We start from the raw sequence: 20,407 nt of genomic DNA, 5'->3' as shown, positions 1-20,407 counted from the left end.
TCATCAAATATCAGGAAATTGCATCTCTTAAGAGTGAGAGAAACCTTCTTGCCAATCTAGAGAAGACGGTTTTCTCTTCACCTCTGTTACCAAAATTTACTGAAAATTTACCTTTCCAATCAATGGTGTTTATTCATTGAATCATATTTATTGAGTGCTTACTGTGTGCAGAGCACCGTACTAACTGCTTCTTACTGCTTACTGTGTGGAGAGCACTGTATTAAGCACTTGGGAGAGTACAAGGCAACAGAGTTGGTAGACTTGCTTCCTGTCCACAACAAGCTTACAGTCCAGGCGAGTGTGGAAATCCAATATATTGATCAATCAACGGTATTTATTGAGAGCTTACTGGGTGTAGAGCACAGTACTAAGCATTTGAGAGGGTACAACAGAATTGGTAGACATGATCATGCCCTCAAGGGGTCTACAATTTAGCATGGGAGGCAGTCATTAAATGAATTAGTGGGAGCAATAGCATATAAGGATATGTAATTAAGTGCTTTGTTGTTGGTATGGGTAGGTATCAAAGTTCTTAAGGGATGAGGGCACAAGTGTTTAAGGGATGCAGAAGGGAGTGAGGACAGGGTGGAGAGATGAGAATTTCTTTAATGGTATTTATTAAGTGCTTAAAATGTGCCAGACACTGTACTAAGCATGCGGTAGATACAAGACAATCAGGTTAGATTGGACAAAGTCCGTGTCCCAAATGGGTCTCACAGAGTTAATCTCTATTTTATAGATGAGGTAACTGAGACACAGAGAAGTTAAGTGATTTTTCCCAAGGTCACACAGCAGACAAGTGCTACAGTTGGGGTTATAACCTGGGCTCTCTGACTCCCTGGCCAAAACTCTTTCCACTAGGCCAGATTCCTTCTCCAAAAGACAGGTGAGATCCAGGAGACTCAAAGCCCACATCCAAGAAGCCCCCAGAATATAGGACATTGGCCTGGTCCCACTTACTTTCCCAATGTTAGACCATGACCTATTTACCCGTGAGAAGCCACATGGGCAAGTATAAAGATCACAGCCTGTTTTGCCACTTGCCTGCCGTGTGACCTTGGGCAAATCACTTAAATTTTCTGTGCCTCTGTATCCTCAACAGTAAAATGGGGATTCAGACTATGAGACACAGTCCCCTACTAAGATTATGAGCGCCCCCCTCCCCGCTCTGCCCTACCTCCTTCCCCTCCCCACAGCACTTGTATGCATTTGTGCATATTTATTACTCTATTTTACTTGTGCATATTTACTACTCTACTTTATTAATGATATGCATATAGCTATAATTCTATTTATTTTTACGGTTTTGACACCTGTCTACATGTTTTGTTTTATTGTCTGTCTCCCCCTACTAGGCTGTGAACACGTTGTCGTGTAGGGACCGTCTCTATAAGTTACCAACTTGTACTTCCCAAGCGCTTAGTACAGTGCTCTGCACACAATAAGCGCTCAATAAATACGATTGAATGAATGAATACAAGGTTGAACACAGTCTCCATCCCATATGGGGCTCACATTCTTAATCCTCATTTTACAGATGAGGGAACTGAGGCCCGGGGAAGTGAAGTGATTTGCTCAAGGTCACACAGAACACAAGTGGCAGAGTCAGGATTAGAACCCAGGTCCTTCTGACTCCCAGGCCAGGGCTCTGTCTACTAGGCAGCACTGCTTCTAGTGATTAAGAAGGGGTGGAAATAAACGGGTCTCCTCGGCTTGGCCTGGAGCAGGGCCATAATAGGGAGATCATATTCCCTTGCAATCCTTAAATGTATTGGTAAAAGTGGTTTATGAGGCCTACAGAGCAATTTGTCCCTCCTATCTTTCAGACTGTGAATGCTGGCTGGGCCAGGAAATGAGCCTCATTTATTGTCTCGTATCTACCCTAGTCCCATGTCAGGGTCACGCCTGGAGAGTTCCCAGTACTCTACCAGTCTCAACTGCAGGAGGGAGAGTCAAGCAGAGACATATTCATTCCATTCCTAGCTTGGCCAGTGGCTAGTGAGTGGAAGGCAATCTGCTACAAGTCAAAACTCACCTGTTCTGGGCATCAGCTGCATTGGAGAGAATCAAGGGTGAAAACTCAAGTGTATTGCATGGTGGGAGGCAATGGTAAACCACTTCTGTATTTTTACCTAGAAAACTCTATGGCTACACTTACCAGAACAATTGCAGATGGAGGTGGGGCATTCTGGAAGAGATGTGTCCATGGCGTTGCTATGGGTTGAAAATTATTCAGCAGCATAAGACAAGACAATCTACCCCAGATCCTAGCACTGTTCTTGGCACACAGAAAGTGCTTAATACTCTCTACTAACAGTATTACTAACAAGGGGAAGCAGTGTTAACCTAGGGCACAGAGCACAGATCTGGGACTCAGAGGACCTAGGTTCTCTGAATTAGGGTATTTATTAAGTCACTTACAGTGTGCCAAGCACTGTTCTAAGCTCTGGGGTAGATACTGCAAAAGCAGCGTGGCTCAGTGGAAAGAGCATGGGCTTGGGAGTAAGAGGTCAGAGGTTCAAATTCTGGCTCCACCAATTGTCAGCTGTGTGACTTTGGGCAAGTCACTTAACTTCTCCGTACCTCCGTTACTTCATCTGTAAAATGGAGATTAAGTCTGTGAGCCCCCCGTGGGACAACTTGATCACTCTGTAACCTCCCCAGCGCTTAGAACAGTGCTTTGCACATAGTACACGCTTAATAAATGCCATTATTATTATTATCATACAAAGAAGCAGTGGACAGAGCACGGATCTGGGACTCCGAGGACCTAGGTTCTCTGAATTAGGGTATTTATTGAGTCACTTGCAGTGTGCCAAGCACTGTTCTAAGCTCTGGGGTAGATACCGCAGAAGCAGCGTGGCTCAGTGGAAAGAGCCCGAGCTTGGGAGTCAGAGGTCATGGGTTCTAATTCTGGCTCTGCTACTTGTCTGCTATGTGCCTTTGGGCAAGTCACTTCACTTCTCTGGGCCTCAGTTACCTCATCTGTAAAATAGGGATTAAGACTGTGAGCCCCACGTGGGGCAACCCTATCACCTTGTATCCTCCCCAACACTTATAACAGTGCTTTGCTCATAGTAAGCACTCAGCAAATATTATTATTATTATTATACAAGTTAATCAGGTCGAACACAGCCCCATCCAACATGGGACTTCCTGTCTAAGTAGGAGGGAGAATAGGTACTGAATCCCAATCTTACAGATGAGGCAACCGAGGCACCGACATATTAAGTGACTTGCCCAAAGTCATACAGCAAACAAGTGGTGAGGAACTCAGGTCCTCTAACTCCCAGGTCTGGGATCTTTCCACATTTGGGTGGAAAGTCCATCCCTTTGGCCTGGTCTCCATGTCCCCTTAGTAATCTACTACAACCCAGCCAGCACACTTCTTTCTTCTAATGCTAACTCTCTCATTGTACCTGTATCTCATCTGTCTCCCTGCCGACATCTCGTCCACATCCTGCCTCTGGCCTGGAACTCTCTCCCTCTTCGTATCCGACAGACAATGACACTCCCCCTTTACAAAGCCTTATTGAAGTCACATCTCCTCTGAGAGGCCTTCCTTGACTAAGCCCTCCTTTCCTCTTCTCTCACTCCCTTCTGTGCCACCCTGACTTGCTCCCTTCATTCATCCACCTCCCAGCCCCACAACATTTACATACATATCTGTCTCCCCCTCTAGACTGTAAGCTCGTTGAGTTCAGGGAACGTGTCTTTTATATTGTTATATCATCCGCTCCCAAGCATTGAGTACAGTGCTTTGCACGCAGTAAGCGCTCAGTGAATATGATTGACTGACTGATTGACTGACTGACTCAGGTTTGGGAGCACTGATGCCCATCTGCCCGAGCATCATGATTCAATTTACCATATCTACTTTTTCTCACTTGTGGTTCCCCCATGATCTTCCCTTGCAGTTCAAGACCGAATCAAGTCGGCACTGAGAAATTGAACCCCCGTGACAGAATTCATCCTCCTGGGTCTGACAGATGATGCCTCCTTGTAGGTTTGCCTATTCTCCTTTTTTCTCCTTGTCTACCCGCTCAGCATCACCGGCAAACTGACCATCATTACCCTCCCCTTCCTGGTGCCCCACCTTCACACGCCTATGTATTTCTTCTTGTGTAATTTCTCCCTCCTGGAAATCTTTGTCTACATTGCTGTCTGCATTTTGTCTGAATGCAGTAATTTCTGTTTGCATTCCCAACTCGTTTGTGAGCATGTCGACATGGAACAAAATCATCTCCAAGAATTGTTGTACAACCCAGATATTCTTCTACATCCTACTGGGTGCGTCAGAGTTCTGGTCTGCATGTTCTATGACCATTATGTGGCCATCTGCAGACCTTTACACTACACAACCAACATGACCCACAGAGTCTGTACTCTGCTCATCCTCTGCTGCTACCTGGAAGGCTTACTGCCCCCCCCACCCCTTTCCCTGCAGCTGGATTTCTGTACCACAAATAACATCAATCATTTCAGGTATGACACTGTCCCCTTGCTGCAGATCTCTTGCTTGGACACATGATGCCTGGAGGTGCTGACATTTTATTCTTCCATGATCAGGCTGCTATCACTCTATCACTATTGATCCTGTCCTACGTATACACCATTAAGACCATTTTGAAAATTCCCTCCACCTAGCAGAGAAAAAAGGCCTTTTCCACCTGTGCTTCCCACATAGTGGTTGTCTCCCTGTCCTATGGCAGTTGTAGCTTCATGTACATCAATCCTTCCAATAGGGTGGAGATAACGACCCAGAAGGTGGCTGTTCTCAATACATGTGTGGCCCCCATGCTAAATCCCTTCATTACACACTCAGGCCTGAAAAGTCTTTTCGTCCCAGAAACAAAAGGTCCCGTTGACCCTCAAGTGAACCGCTAATGGGCAATCCTAATGAACTAATCCATCCACCGATCAACCAATCAATCGGTTGTATTTATTAAGCACTTCCTGGGTGTGGAGCACTGTACTAAGTGCTTAGGAGAGTACATACAACAAGGTTGGTAAATAGGTTCCCTACCCACAGTGAGGTTACAGTCTAAAGGGGGGAGACAGAGTTTGATGTGATTAAATGCATTATGGATGTATCCATAAGTGCTGAGGGACTGAGGGAGGGGTGAATAAAGGGTGCAAATCCCAAGGCAAGGGAGTGGGAGAAGAGAAAGTGAGGACTTAATTGGGGAAGGTCTCTCAACAATCAATGGTAATTTGTAGGGGGGCCTGCTATGTTCAGCACTTAGTAAAAAGTAAGCGCTCAATAAATACCATTGATTGATTGATTGAATCAGAGCACCATAATGAAAGCCTAGGAGGAGTATACCAAAATGTAGTTTACAATCTGCAGGGCAGGGACAGGCAGGAAAGTAAATTACAGGTCTCGGAATCACCCAACTATAAGGATATTTGCTTAAATGCTGTGGGGGTGGATGGTAAGTACCGAAGTTCTTAGAGGGTAGAAGTGATGCAGAAAGGAGGGAAAATAGGCTGGGTAGATGAGAGATTCATCAGGGAAGGCTTCTTGGAGGAAATGTGATCATAGTGGGGTTTCGGAGAAGGGGAGAAAAGCAGATTGTTAGACTCTCCCTTCTAGACTGTAAGCTCGTTGTGAGCAGGGAACTTGTTTACCAACTCTGCACAAAGTAATTGCTCAATAAATACCATCTACTGATTGATTGATTGGTTGATTCATTCATTCAATATTATTGATTGAGCGCTTACTGTGTGCAGAGCACTGTACTAAGCACTTGGGAATTACAAATCGGCAACATAGAGAGATGGTCCCAACCCAATAATGGGTTCACAGTATAGAAGGATATTTTGATATGTCTAGTCTATCACAGTCTATCACAGTCTAGTTGATATGAAGAAGGAGGGAGTTCCAGGCAGTGGGGAGGGAGGGAGTGAGCAAGGGGGTCAACTTTATGAGAAATGAGATCCAGGCACAGTAAGTAGGTGGATATTGGAGGAGTGGTGTGTTCAGGTTGTAGTGGGAGAGGAGTGAACATAGGAAACGGGAGAGAGTGGACTGAGTGCCTTCAAATATGTCCATGATTTGCCTTTTATTGTACTAAACCACCATGATTCCTTATTCTCTTCTCTCTGGTCAATAATTATATATGTTTTCTGTAAGTATTTCTTACCTTATAGACTTTAAATTATTTATTTCTATCAATATCTGTCCCCCCCTCCAAACTATAAGCTCACTGTGAGTAGAGAATGTGTCGTCCAACTCTGCTATGTTGTCCTATGCCAAGCACTTAGTTCTAGTTCTAAGTGCTTAGAACAGTGCTTGGCACATAGTAAGCACTTAACAAATGCCATTATTATTATTATTATTACAGGACTCTGCACACAGTAAGCATCCAATAAATATGATTGATTGATTGATAAACTTCCTTCTGTTTGATAACACTCTGACCCGATTCTCCTCCTTCACATAACAATAATGATAATAATGATAATAACGATGGTATTTGTTAAGCACTTACTGTGTGACAAGCACTTTTATAAGCGCTCAGGTAGATACAAGGTTATCAGGTTGTCCCACATGATGATGATGATGATGGCATTTATTAAGCACGTACTATGTACAAAGCACTTTTCTAAGCGCTGGGGAGGTTACAAAGTGATCAGGTTGTCCCACATGGGGCTCACAGTCTTAATCCCCATTTTCCAGATGAGGTAACTGAGGCATAGATAGAGAAATTAGGTGACTTGCCCAAAGTCACACAGCTGACAAGTGGTGGAGTCGGGATTCGAACCTACGACCTCTGACTCCCAAGCTTAGGCTCTTTCCATTAAGCCACGCTGCTACACATTCCATCTCAAGCCCCCTCACCTTCCATCTTCCCAAATCGAATCACTTTTACCCTTTTCTCCCATTAACTGACAACAACTTGTTTGCATTTGGATCTAGAAGCCTGGAACCGTTCTCTGTGTTCCCCAGACCCTCTGAAAACAGTGTGGATGGTGAAGCCTAGTACATAGTAAGCACTCAATAAATGCAATTGAATGAATGAATGAAAGATGACAATAATAATACACACACCAAAGTATGACGTGATTGATTCCATTAGTGGAAGGAATTTTGTGAGCAGCATTGCATGTGGCCATATGCTAAGGACAAATTTCTTTCCCCGTTTATGTGTAATTTAGCGAATTTGCAAAGGTTTTTTTTTTTTGCTGCAACATTGTGGCTCAACTGAGGTCTTACCTGGATTGCACGTCTGAGCAATTCTAAAGTACATCCACTGATTTATTAATAATGATAATAATGGCATTTGTTAGGCGCTTACTATGTGTAAAGCACTATTCTAAACCCTGGGGAGGATACAAGGTGATCAGGTTGACCCACGTGGGGCTCACAGTCTTAATCCCCATTTTACAGGTGAGGTAACTGAGGCACAGAGAAATTAAGTGACTTGCCCAAAGTCACACAGCTGACAAGCGGTGGAGCTAGGATTAGAACCCATGACTTCTGACTCCCAAACCAGTGTTCTTTCCACTGAGCCACGCTGCTTCTACAATGGCATTGTTAAGCGCTTAATATGTGTCAAGCACTGCTCTAAATGCTGTTGTAGATAGAAGCTAGTCATGTTGGACACAGTCTCTGTCCCTTATGGGGCTCACAGTCTTAATCCCCATTCGACAGATGAGGTAACTGAGGCCTGAGAAGTGACGTGAGTTGCCCAAGGTCACATAGCAGACAAGTGGGGAAGCCAGGATTAGAACCCAGGTCCTTCTGATTCCCAGGCCCGTGCTGCACTCAGTAGGTTATGCTTCTTCCACAGGGCCATTTGCATAGCAATATCTGGATCATTAGAGTGAGGATCACAGAACTTCATCATGGGCCTAGTATGTAGTGAACCTGAGAAGGGCATGCTGAGAAAGGAAGTCACTCCAGATGAACTGCAACTGGACAAATCATAACAAATTGTGGTAAGCATTTGCTATGTACCTAACGCTGTAGAAGTGCTGGGCCAGATACAATATAATCACATCCCACATGGAGCTCACAGTCTAAGTGGGAGGGAGAATGGGTATTGAATTCTGCTCTTAAAATGAGGAAACTGAGGCACGGAGAAGTGAAGTGACATGCCCAAGATTACACAGCAGGCAAGTGGCAGATCTGGGATTGAAACAATAATAATGATAATAACTATAGTATTTGTTAAGCACTTACTATGTGCCAAGCATTGTTCTAAACAATGGTGTAGATACAAGGTAATCGGGTTATCCCACGTGGGTTCACAGTCTTAATCCCCATTTTACAGATGAGGGAACTGAGGCACAAAGAAATTAAGTGGCTTGCCCAAGGTCACACAGCACCCAAGTGGTGGAGCCGGGATTAGAACCCATGTCCTCTAACTCCCAGGCCCGTGCACTTTCCACCTGTATATATATGTTTGTACATATTTATTACTCTATTTATTTTACTTGTACATATCTATTCTATTTATTTTATTTTGTTAATATGTTTGGTTTTGTTCTCTGTCCCCCTTCTAGACTGTGAGCCCACTGTTGGGTAGGGACTGTCTCTATATGTTGCCAACTTGTACTTCCCAAGCGCTTAGTGCAGTGCTCTGCACACAGTAAGCGCTTAATCAATACGATTGATTGATTGATTGACTGATTGATTTCCACTGAGCCATGCTGCTTCTCCAGGTTGAAAAAACAATCCTTGTTTTCAAGGAATTTATACTCAAATAGTTTTAAAGGTAGTGTTACATTCTTAAGTGGACACTGAGGGAGAATGGGTATATTTTTCTTTTAATTGCATTTATTAAGCACTTACTGTATTCCATGCACTGTATTAAGCACTGGGTAGATACAAGCTAAAGAAGTTGGACACAGTCCATGGCCTACATGGGGCTCACAGTATTAATCCCCATTGTATAGATGAGGTAACGGAGGCTCAGAGAATTGAAGTAACTTGCCCAAGGTCACACAGCAGAGAAGTTACAGTGGGTGAATTAGAACCCAGGTTCTCCTGACTCCCAGAGCCGGGCTCCTTCCACTAGGCCAAGCTGTTTCTCAGTTAATCAGTTAATCAGATCCAGCAGACTGGATTTTAGTTTTGCATAGCCTGATGAGTTTTCTGTGATCTTATCATAATTATGGTACTTAATAATTAATAATAATATTTATGTCATTTGTTAAGCACTTACTATGTGCCAAACATTGTTCTAAACTCTGGGGTAGATACAAGGTAATCAGGTTGGACACAGTCCCTGTCCCACGTGGGGCTCACAGTCTTACTCCCCATTTTGCAGATTAGGTAACTGAGGCACAGAGAAGTGAAGAGACTTGCCCAAGGTCACTCAGCACATAAGTGTCAAAGTCGGGATTAGAACCGATGACCTTCTGACCCCCAAGTCTGTGCTCTATCCACTGTGCCAGGCACTGTACTAAACACTGGGGTTGATACAAGTTAATTATATTGGACACAGTCCATGTTGCACACAGGATTTATAATCTTAAACCCCATTTTACAGACAGGTAAAAGACTTCAAGCATATAGTGGGAACAATGATTATGGCAGAAGAGTGTCCCTTCTTGGAGAAGCAGCATGACATAGTGGATAGAGCATGGGCCTGGGAGTCAGAAGGACCCAGGTTTTAATGTCGGCTCTGCACCTTGTTTGCTATGTGACCTTGGGAATGTCACTTAACTTCTCTGTACCTCAGTTCCCTCATCTGTAAAATGGGGATTAAGACTGTGAGCCCTGTGTGGTCCAGGGACTGTGTCCAACCAGATTATCTTGTATCTACTCTAGTGCTTAGAACAGTGACTGCCACATATTAAGCACTTAACAAATGCCACAATTATTATTAGTATTATCATTATTATTACTGCCTCTCCCATCATCCAACTAAGTGCTCAACTGAAGATGGGTTGAAAGGGAGAAAGGGTTGAAAGAGTGAAAGTGTTCACTCGATGTGAACACAAATATTGTTTGTCTTTGTGATACAAGGAGAAATGGCTTTCAGAACCAAAAAGCCTGGAGAAGCAACATGACCTAGTGGAAAGAGCACAGGCCTGGAAATCAAAAGACCTGAGTCCTTACCCCAGCTCCACCACTTGTCTGCTGTGTGACCTTGGGCACATCACTTCAATTCTCTGGGCCTCAATCACGTCATCTGTAAAATGGGGATTAAGTCTCTGAGCCCAGGTGGGACAGAGCACTATTGGATATCTATTGGATATCTAGAGAAGCAGCATGGCTCAGTGGAAAGAGCATGGGCTTGGGAGTCACGGGTCATAGGTTCAAATCCCGATCCGCCAATTGTCAGCTTTGCGACTTTGGGCAAGTCACTTCACTTCTCTGAGCCTCTGTTACCTCATCTTTAAAATGGGGATGAAGACTGTGACCCCTCTCTGGGGACAATCTGATTACCTTGTAACCTGCCCAACGCTTAGAACAGTGCTTTGCACATAGCAAGCGCTTAATAAATGCCAGTATTATTATTATTATTATTATTATTATTATTATTATTATCTGAGCACTTAGTATTCACTCATTCATTCATTCCTGCAATCATATTTATTGAGTGATTACTGTGTGAAGACCACTGTACTGAGCACTTGGGAGAGTACAACAATAAATAGTCACATTCCCTGCCCTCAACGACCATATGGTTGAGAGTGGGGGACAGACATCAATACAAATAAATGAAATTACAGATGTGTAAGTGCTGTGGGGCTGGGAGGGGGAACGAGTAAAGGGAGCAAGTCAGGGCAACGCAGAAGGGAGTGGGAGATGAAGAAAAGTGGGGCTTAGTCTGGGAGGCTTCTTGGAGGAGATGTGCTTTCCATAAAGCTTTGAAGTGAGGGAGAGTAATTGTCTCAGATTTGAGAAGGGAGAGCATTCCAAGTCAGAGGCTGGATGTGGACTAGCAGTTGGCAGTGACATAGGCGAGATCGAGGCACAGTGAGAAGGTTAGCACTAAAGGAGTGAAGTGTGTGGTTGTAGAAGGAGAGAAGAGAGGTGAGGTAGGAGGGGGCAAGGTGATGGAGTGTTTTAAAGCCAATGGTGAGGAGTTTTTGTTTGATGCAGAGGTGGATGGGCAGCCACTGAAGGTTTTTGAGGAATAGGGTGACATGTCCTGAACATTTTTGTTGAAAAATTATCTGGGCAGCAGAGTGAACTATGGACTGGAATGGGAAGAGACAGGAGGCTGGGAGGTCAACAAGGAGGCTGATGCAGTAATCTAGGTGGGATATGATAAATGATTGTATTAACGTGGTAGTAGTATGGATGGAGAAGAAAGGGTGGATTTTAAGGATGTTGTCAAGGTAGAACTGTCAGGATTTAGTGATGGATTGAATATGTGGGTTGAATGAGACAAAGGAGTCAAGGATAACCCCAAAGCTTTGAGCTTGTGAGACAGAAAGAATGGTGGTGCCATCTAGAGTGATGGGAAAGTCAGTTGGAGGACAGAGCTTGGGTGGAAGATAAGGAACTATGTTTTGAACGTTTTAAGCTTGAGGTGATAGGAGGACATTCAAGTAGAGATGTCTTGAAGGCAGGAAGAGATGCCAGACTGGACAGAGGGAGAGAGATCAGAGCTGGAGTTGTAGATTCGGGTATCATCTGCGTAGAGGTGGAAGTTGAAGCCATGGAAGTGAATGAGTTCTCCAAGGGAGTGGGTGTAGATAGAGAATAGAAGGGGACCCAGAACTGAACCTTGAGGGACCCCCACAGTTAGGGGGTGGAAGGCCGAGGAGGAGCCCACAGGGGAAACTGAGAATGAATGGCCAGAGACATAAGAGGAGAACCAGGAGAACCAGGAGAAGGCAGAGTCAGTGAAGCCACCAAGGTTGAAAAACATTTCCAGTAGAAAGGGGCGGTCCACAGTGTCGAAAACAGCTAAGAGGTCGAGGAGGAGTAGGTTGCATTAGAGGTCATTGGATTTGGCAAGAAGTAGATCATTAGTGTCCTTTGAGAGGGTGGTTTCTTTCATTCATTCATTCAATCGTATTAATTGAACGCTTACTGTGTGCAGAGCATTGTACTGAGCGCTTGGAAAGTACAATTCAGCAACATATAAGTTTTCTGTGGAGTGAAGGAGATGGAGGCCAGATTGGAGCCAGTCCAGCAAGGGCGCCACTGAGCCAGGAGGCGGCCGCCATCTTCCCACAGGCCCCTTTGCTCATGACGACATCATAGGGCAGGGGGCGGCAGATGGCAGCGTAGCGGTCGTAGGACATCGCAGTGAGGACGCCCATCTCGGCAGACGCCAGGGAGATGAAGAACACTTGAAGAACGCAGTCTGGGAAACAAATACCACACCTGTAGGCTAGGGAATTGAAGATGGATTTGGGGATGGTGACGGAGATGTAGCAGACGTCTATGAAGGAGAGGTTCCTGAGGAACAAGTAAATGGGTGTGTGGAGGCGCCGGTTGAGGGTGGTGATGTGCGACGATGAGGAGATTCCCCATCACGGCCACCAGGTAGACCAGGAGGAAGAGCACGGCGTGGACTAGCTGCGGCTCCCGGTCCTCTGAGAAACCCAGGAGCAGGAATCTGGTCACACGTGTACAATTCACCATTCCTGTCCTGTGATGCCCTGAGCTTCTTGAAGAGGTGGGTAGAGAACGGAGATTTAGAAGAAAGGATAATGCTACTTGGTCTCCAAACCACTGAAGCTTCCTGTGGACAGGGAACATGTCTACCAACTCTGTTACAGTGTATTCTCCCAAGGGCTTAGTACAGTGCTCCACGCACAGTAAGTGCTCAATAAATACCATTTATTGATGGGTTAATGGATTAATGCCTGTCTCCCTCTGTAGACTGAAAACCCATCATGGACAGGAAACATGTCTATCAACTCTGCTTTGTAGTACTTCCCCAAATGCTTAGAACATTGCTCTGCACATAGTAAGTACTCAATAAATGCAATTAATTGAGAGGTGACGTAGTGATTCACATCTGACACAGTAATCTCTGCTTTATTGTATTCTCCTAAGCACTTAGTACAGTGCTTTGTCCAAAGTAAATGCTCAATAAATAAGATTGATTGATTGATTGATAATAAGAGTAAAGGTAACTTAGTGCCCTCTGGGTCTAATTGCCCTTAGAGAAGCAGCCTGACCTAGTGGAACAAGCCCAGACCTGAGAGTCAGAAAGACCTGGGTTCTAATCCCAGCTCCAACACTTGTCTGCTGTGTGACCTTGGGTGAGTCACTTCACTTCTCTGTGCCTCAGCTCTCATCTGTAAAGTGGGGATCGTGACCGTGAGACCTATTTGGGACAGGGACTCTGTCATAATAATAATAATAATGATGACACATTTACTATGTGTCAAACACTGTTCTAAGCGCTGGGGTATATACAAGGTGCTCAGGTTGTCTCACGTGTGGCTCACAGCCTTCATCCCCATTTTACAGATGAGGTAACTGAGGCACGGAGAAGTTCAGTGACTTGCTGACAAGTGGCATAGGCGGAATTAGGATCCATGACCTCTGACTCCCAAACCCGGGCTCTTTCCACGAAGCCATGCTGATTACCTCATAATCTACCCTAGCACTTAGAACATTGCTCTTATTACTGGCTCTCCCAATGTCCAGCCTGTATAGGGATGGCCAGGTGTTCTGATTCCGACAGTAGGGCTGACAGGGCAGTTAAACATTACTTGGAGTAAGTAACTTCCCACTCCAGGAAAGCAATCCCTAGCCAAGGTCCTCGGACCAGGGTACTTGGTACCAAGAGACATTGGTTGAATCAGTCAGAAGCTTAGGGTGGCCATTTGTCCAGTTTATCACTAGACAGTCTGACTACTTGCTGTTCTGTCTTCCTGCCTGTAGGTGGCATCATCCTCCCTTCAAGGCCCTACTGAGAGCTCACCTCCTCCAGGAGGCCTTCCCAGACTGAGCCCCTTCCTTCCTCTCCCCCTCGCCCCCCTCTCCATCCCCCCCATCTTACCTCCTTCCCTTCCCCACAGCACCTGTATGTATGTATATATGTTTGTACATATTTATTACTCTATTTATTTATTTTACTTTTAAATATCTATTCTATTTATTTTATTTTGTTAGTATGTTTGGTTTTGTTCTCTGTCTCCCCCTTTTAGACTGTGAGCCCACTGTTGGGTAGGGACTGTCTCTATATGTTGCCAACTTGTACTTCCCAAGCGCTTAGTGCAGTGCTCTGCACACAGTAAGCACTCAATAAATACGATTGATTGATTTTATTTTTGGTTCCGAATTTCCTTTTTCCCCAGCTGCTCTTCCTTGGCTCAAACGAAAGTTGTTCCTGGGTTTAGAGGGGCCTGGAAAGCGAGGGCAAAGATCAAGCTCGTCTGCTGGGTGACCTTAGGCAAGTCACTTCACTTCTCTGTGCCTCAATTACCTCATCTGTAAAATGGGGAATAAAAGTGTGAGCCTTAATGTGGGACAGGAACTGTGTCCAACCCGATTATCTCATGTCTACCCCAGCGCTTACTACAGTGTCTGGCACTTAACAAATACAACAATGATTAATGGAAAAGGTTCTGAGCCCTTCAAGGGACCTGCCCTAGGTTTGGACAGATGCAGGGGAACCTTTGAAAAATGTCACTTATGACACAGACTGTAAGCTTTCTGTGGTCAGGGAATGTGTCTGTTATATTGTTATATTGTAAACTTCCAAACACTTAGTACAGTGCTCTGCACACAGTAAGTGCTCAATAAATACGATTGATGGAATTATGCCATGTTCGTGTTGAAATGCCTGCTATGTCATGGGTGCCTTGGTGGCCAGAATCTGCAAGCACTGGCCACAACCACCATACTGGGACAGGACTCTCAAGACTGAGCTGGAATTCCAGAATCTGTGGGACATATTGGATCACTGAAGTAGAGACTAATTGGCTTAGAGCTCGGGCGTGGCAGTCAGAAGGACCCGGGTTCTAATCTTGTCTCTGCCACTTGTCTGCTGTGTGACCTTGGGTATTTCACTTCACTTCTCTGTGTCTCACATACCTCACCTGTAAATGGGGATAAGAGTGTGAGCCCCCTGTGGGACAGGAACTGTATCCAACCTGATTAACCTGTATACTCTCCAGCACTTAGAACGGGGTGTGGCACATAAGAGTGTAACAAGAACCATATATATTATAATTATCATTATTACTACTACTTTCCCAGAAATGTTTCATCATTTTCTGGTATTTGTTAAGCACTAACTATGTGTCAAGCATTGTTCTAAGTGCTGGGTAGATACAAGTTAATCAGGTCATACACAGCCCCTGTCCCACATGGGGCTCACAGTCTAAGTAGGAGAGAGAATGGATATTGAATCCTCTTTTGGCAGATGAAGAAACAGAGGCACAGGGAAGTTCAGTGACTTGCCCAAGGTCGCCCAGCAGACAAGTGCAGCGCTGGTATTAGAACCATTGTCCTCTGACTCCCAGGCACGTGCTCTTTCCAAACTATCAATCAATGGTATCTATTGAGTGCTTACTATGTGTAGAGCTCTATACTCAACGCTTGGGAGAGTACAACAGAATGAAACAGTCTTGGGTTCTAATCCTGACTTCGCCAATTGCTTCCTGTGTGACCTTGGCCTAGCCACTTCACTTCTCCGTGTCTCAGTTACCTCATTTGTAAAAGGGGGATTATGGTGGTGAGCCCCATGTGGAACAGGAACTGTGTCCAACCCAATTTGCTTGTATCCACCCCAGATATTAGCACAGTGCCTGGCGCATACTAAGCACTTCAAAATATCACAATCATTATTATCATTATTATTATTAACATTATTAATAATAATTAGCAGCCTTGTTCTCTGCCCATAGTGAGCTTGCAGTCTAGAGTCAAGCTAACAGTCTACAGTACTCCACTAGTTCATTCATTCAATCATATTTATTGAGCGCTTACTCTGTGCAGAGCACTGTGCTATGCGCTTGGGACGTACAAGTTGGCAACGTATAGAGACGGTTCCTACCCAACAACGGGCTCACCATCTAGAACGGTGACGGGTAGACGGGTGTCAAAACCGGGTCAAACATGTAAACGGGTGTCAAAACCGTCAGAATAAATAGAATTATAGCTATATTCGCCACATTAATAAAATAGAGTAGTAAATATGTACAAGTAAAATGAATAGAGTAATAAATATGTACAAATATATACAAGTGCTCTGGGCGGGGGAAGGAGGTAGGGCGGGGGAGCGGGGGCGATGGGGAGGAGGAGAGCAAAAAGGGGGCTCAGTCTGGGACTGCCTCCTGGAGGAGGTGGGCTCCTCCATATCCATAGAGAAGCAGCGCGGCTCAGTGGAAAGAGCCCGGGCTTTGGAGTCAGAGGTCATGGGTTCAAACCCCGGCTCTACCAATTGTCAGCTGTGTGACTTTGGGCAAGTCACTTAACTTCTCTGTGCCTCAGTACCTCATCTGTAAAATGGGAATTAAGACTGTTAGCCCACCCCCGATCATCTTGTAACCTCTCCAGCGCTTAGAACAGTGCTATGCACATACTAAGCGCTTAATAAATGCCATTATTTGTTATTATTATTATTATTATTATTATCATTATTATTATCCCCCATATCCAGCAGATACGGAGGGGCAAATAGGCATCGAAACAGCGGCAAGCACTGTAAATGGAGGGGGCAAGTGGACATCCAAAAAGCAGCAAGCAGTTAAAATGTAAGGGCAAATGGGCATCCAGCAGCAGGAAGTAGAGGAAATGGAGGAGTAAATGTGCGACCAAGCAGCAGGAAGTAGAATAAATGGAGGGGCAAGTGGGCATCCAAAATGTGGCAGCCGTTTTTCCTGTGGGCTGGGAGGAGTTGTGCTCTGGGCACTTTGCTGCCCTTGTTAATTCCTTAGGGACCACAGACCAGATCTTTCCCATCCTGGATCTCCATGGTCCGGGACCACTTCTCAAGCCAGAGTCTTGAAGGGAGAGGCTGTAAACCAGGGTCTTCAAAAAATGACTTGAGTTGCTAGCTTCCTCCTGACTCTCAGGTGGGACCCCTCCCAGGATTCAGGACTGGCCTCGAAAGTCTTCCCTAGATATTAAGCTCTAAACTCATTGTGTCTGCCAACTCAGTTATATTGTGCGTTCATTCATTTCATTCAATTGTATTTAATGAGTGCTTACTGTGTGCAGACCACTGTACTAAGCACTTGGGAGAGTACAATATGACCTTGTATCTACCCCACCTCTTAGAACACTGCCTGGCATGTAGTAAGCACTTAACAAATACCATCATCATCATCTTTACAATATAACAATAAACAGACATACTCCCTGCCCACAACGAGCTTAGTACAGTGCTCTGCACACAGTAAGCACTCAATAAATATGATTGATACTATCAATCAGTGTTTTCAATCATTTATCCTTTGTCAGTGGTATTTGTTAACTATGACTACAACTCAGCATGGCCTAGTGGAAAGAGCACGGGCCTGGGAGTCAAAGGTCATGGGTTCTAATCCCAGCTGTGCTGCTTATCAGATGTGTGACTTGGGCAAGTCACAACTTCTCTGTGTCTCAGATACCTCATTTGAAAAATAGGGATTAAGACTGTGAGCCCCATGTGAGACAACCTGATGACCTTGCATCTACCCCAGTACTTAGAACACTGCCTGGCACATAGTAAGTGCTTAACAAATATCATCATCATCATCATCATCACAATATAATAATAAGCAGGCATATTCCCTGCCCACAACGAGATTAGCACAGTACTCTGCACACAATAAACACTCAATAAATATGATTGATTGATAGTATCAATCAGGATTTTCAATCAGTCCTTTTTTAATGGTATTTGTTAACTGTGACTACTACTAATAATAATGATAATTATGGCTATTGTTAATCATTTACTATGTTTCAGGCACCGTACTAAGAGCTGCGGTAGATGCAAAATAATTGGATTGGACACAGTCCCTGTCCCATATGGAGCTCAAAGTCTTAATCCACATTTTACAGATGAGGCAACTGAGGCAAAGAGAAGTTAAGTGACTTGCACAAGGTCACACACAGTAGACAAGTGGCAGAGCCAGGATTAAAACCCAGATCTTCTCAGTCCCAGGCCCGTGTTTTTTCCACTAGGCCACACTCCTCCTCAAACATTTTCAGTCAATCATTCAGTGATATTTATTGAGTGTCTGCTGTTTGCAGAGAACTGTACTAAGCATTTGGGAAAATATAATGACAGATTTGGTAGCCACAATCCCTAGGCTCAAGAATCTTACAGGCAAGAGGGACTTTTCTGTGTATTCCTGTCCAATTTTGGGGTCTTCAAGGAATCACCACAATCCATCTCGTCATGCATATGATCACATGGACTGATCCAGGACAAACCACTGTGATATAGTCATTCACACAGCCAACTCCATTGGACACCATCCACAAGGGCTTAGAAAAAGGAGGATGTGGTTTGGCAAAGCTGAGGAGGAGACTGTCTCAGATCATTTTCGATCTGCAGACAAGTTTTCTCACTGCTGCCTTCACGTCCTGGTTCCTCAGGCTGTAATTGAGGGGGTTCAGGGTGGGAGGCACCACGGTGTAGAAGAGGGACCCTATCAGGTCCAGAATGGATGCAGGCTTGGCGATGGAGGTGAAATATTATAACAGGGTTGGGAAGACAAATAAAATCACGACTGTGAGGTGGGGCAGGCAGGTGGAGAAGGTTTTGGCCCAGCTGCTGTGGACCGCATCCTCAGCACAGCTGAGAACATGTGCATGTAAGATAGAGTTATGGAGGCAAAGCATCCCGACCCTAGAAGCATGTTGAAAGCAATGATACCTAGTTCACTGTGGAAACCCCTGGAGCAGGAGAGTCTCAGGAGCGGATGGATGTCAAAGAAGAATTGATTAATCACTTTGGACCCACAGAAATGTGTGGAGAAGGACGCAGCTGTGCGTAGGGATCCATTGAGAGCCCCTCTGAGGCAGGAGGCAACCGTCATCTTCCCATAAGCCTTTGGATGCATAATAATGTCATAGCTCAGGGGGCAGCAATTGGCCATGTAGCGGTCGTGGAACACTGTCATGAGGAAGGCCATTTCAGAACTGCCAGAAAATCCGAAGAAAAACACCTGGGGGATGCATCCTGAGAAAGAAATACATCTGTTGTTGGTCAGGGAGTTAAGGATGGACTTGGGGACAACGGTGGAGATGAGGCAGAGGTCGAGGATGGACAGGTTCCTGAGAAAGAAGTACATGGGGGTGTGGAGGCGCCGGTCAAGGGCGGTGGCAGCAACAATGAGGAGATTCCCTGTCAGGGCCTCCAGGTAGGGTAGGAGGAACAAAGCGGCGTGGAACACCGGCAGCTCCCGGACCTCTGAAAATCCCAGGTGGAGGAATTCTGTAACCCCCGTGCCATTGCCCATACTTTTAAGGTGATGTTGTGTTTTCCTGGAGGAGGGAGGAGAATCCATACATCAGTAGGAAAGAGCACAGACATGGGAGGCGGAGGACGTGGGTTCTATTCCTGTAGCTGTCCGTTCCTTGAAGTCTCTGGGCCTCTGTTTCCTGATCTTTAAAATGGGGATCTGATAGTTCTTCTCCTCCACCCTTAGGCTGTGAACCCCATGTGGGATGGAGACTGTGTCTGACCTAATTATCTTGTATCTCTCCCAAGGCTTACTATAGTCCTTGACCCATTATAAAAACTTAACAAATACCACAATTATTATTTATTACCATTAGAAGATGAGTATAATCATATGAAACAGATGTTCCTGATGAACCTTCTGCTGACCACCTCTTATTACTCCTCAACTCCACTGACCTCCTGCTCCACCCCACCTCTCCCACTCACCAACCTGGACAGACACTCGATTTCATCATCGCTGACCGCTATACAATCTCTGCCCTCACCAACTCTCAAATCCCTCTATGTGACCACAACCTCTTCACTTGCCTCCTCTCCCGCACTCCTCCTCCCCATAAATCTGTGATATTCCCCCAGAGAGTCATCTGATATTTTGACCCCATCAACTTTTCTCAATTCATTATGCTCCACCTAGCCTTCATACCCCAACTACCCTCCCTCGATGACCATAGAAGCATCATGGCTCAATGGAAAGAACCTTGGGAGTCAAAGGTCATGGGTTCTAATCCTGGCTCAGCCGCTTGTCAGCTGTGTGACTGTGGGCAAGTCATTTAACTTCTCTGTGCCTCAGTTACCTCATCTGTAAAATGGAGATGAAGACTGTGAGTCCCACGTGGGACAATCTTATCACCTTGCATCCTCCTCAGCGCTTAGAACAGTGCTTTGCACATAGTAAGCGCTTAATAAATCCCATCATTTTATTATCATTATTATTAAATAAACATTCTCAACACCACCCTCTCTGTGGAACTCAGCTCACTTGCTCCCTTATCCCTCTGTTGTTCTAACCCACAGCCTTGGATCACCTGTGCAATACACCTCATTCACTCTTGAGCTCAAACTGCTGCTGG

At 45.0% G+C, this 20,407-nt stretch overlaps 1 non-coding gene and 1 pseudogene across 1 annotated transcript; one reads left to right on the top strand and one right to left on the bottom strand.

Moving 5' to 3' along the window:
* Positions 1-1,887: 1,887 nt before the first annotated feature.
* LOC119923866 lies at positions 1,888-2,025 on the top strand. Its single transcript, XR_005448989.1, has one exon. It is a non-coding gene; the product is annotated as a small nucleolar RNA SNORA7 (small nucleolar RNA).
* A 16,378-nt stretch (positions 2,026-18,403) lies between these two features.
* Positions 18,404-19,332, bottom strand: LOC119923865 (annotated as a pseudogene).
* Positions 19,333-20,407: the final 1,075 nt, after the last annotated feature.

This window comes from Tachyglossus aculeatus, unplaced genomic scaffold, assembly GCF_015852505.1.
Source record: "Tachyglossus aculeatus isolate mTacAcu1 unplaced genomic scaffold, mTacAcu1.pri scaffold_321_arrow_ctg1, whole genome shotgun sequence".
NCBI classification, from domain to species: Eukaryota; Metazoa; Chordata; class Mammalia; order Monotremata; family Tachyglossidae; genus Tachyglossus; species Tachyglossus aculeatus.
Note: the sequence above shows the minus strand (reverse complement) of the source record. Positions and strands in the feature narration are given on the sequence as shown.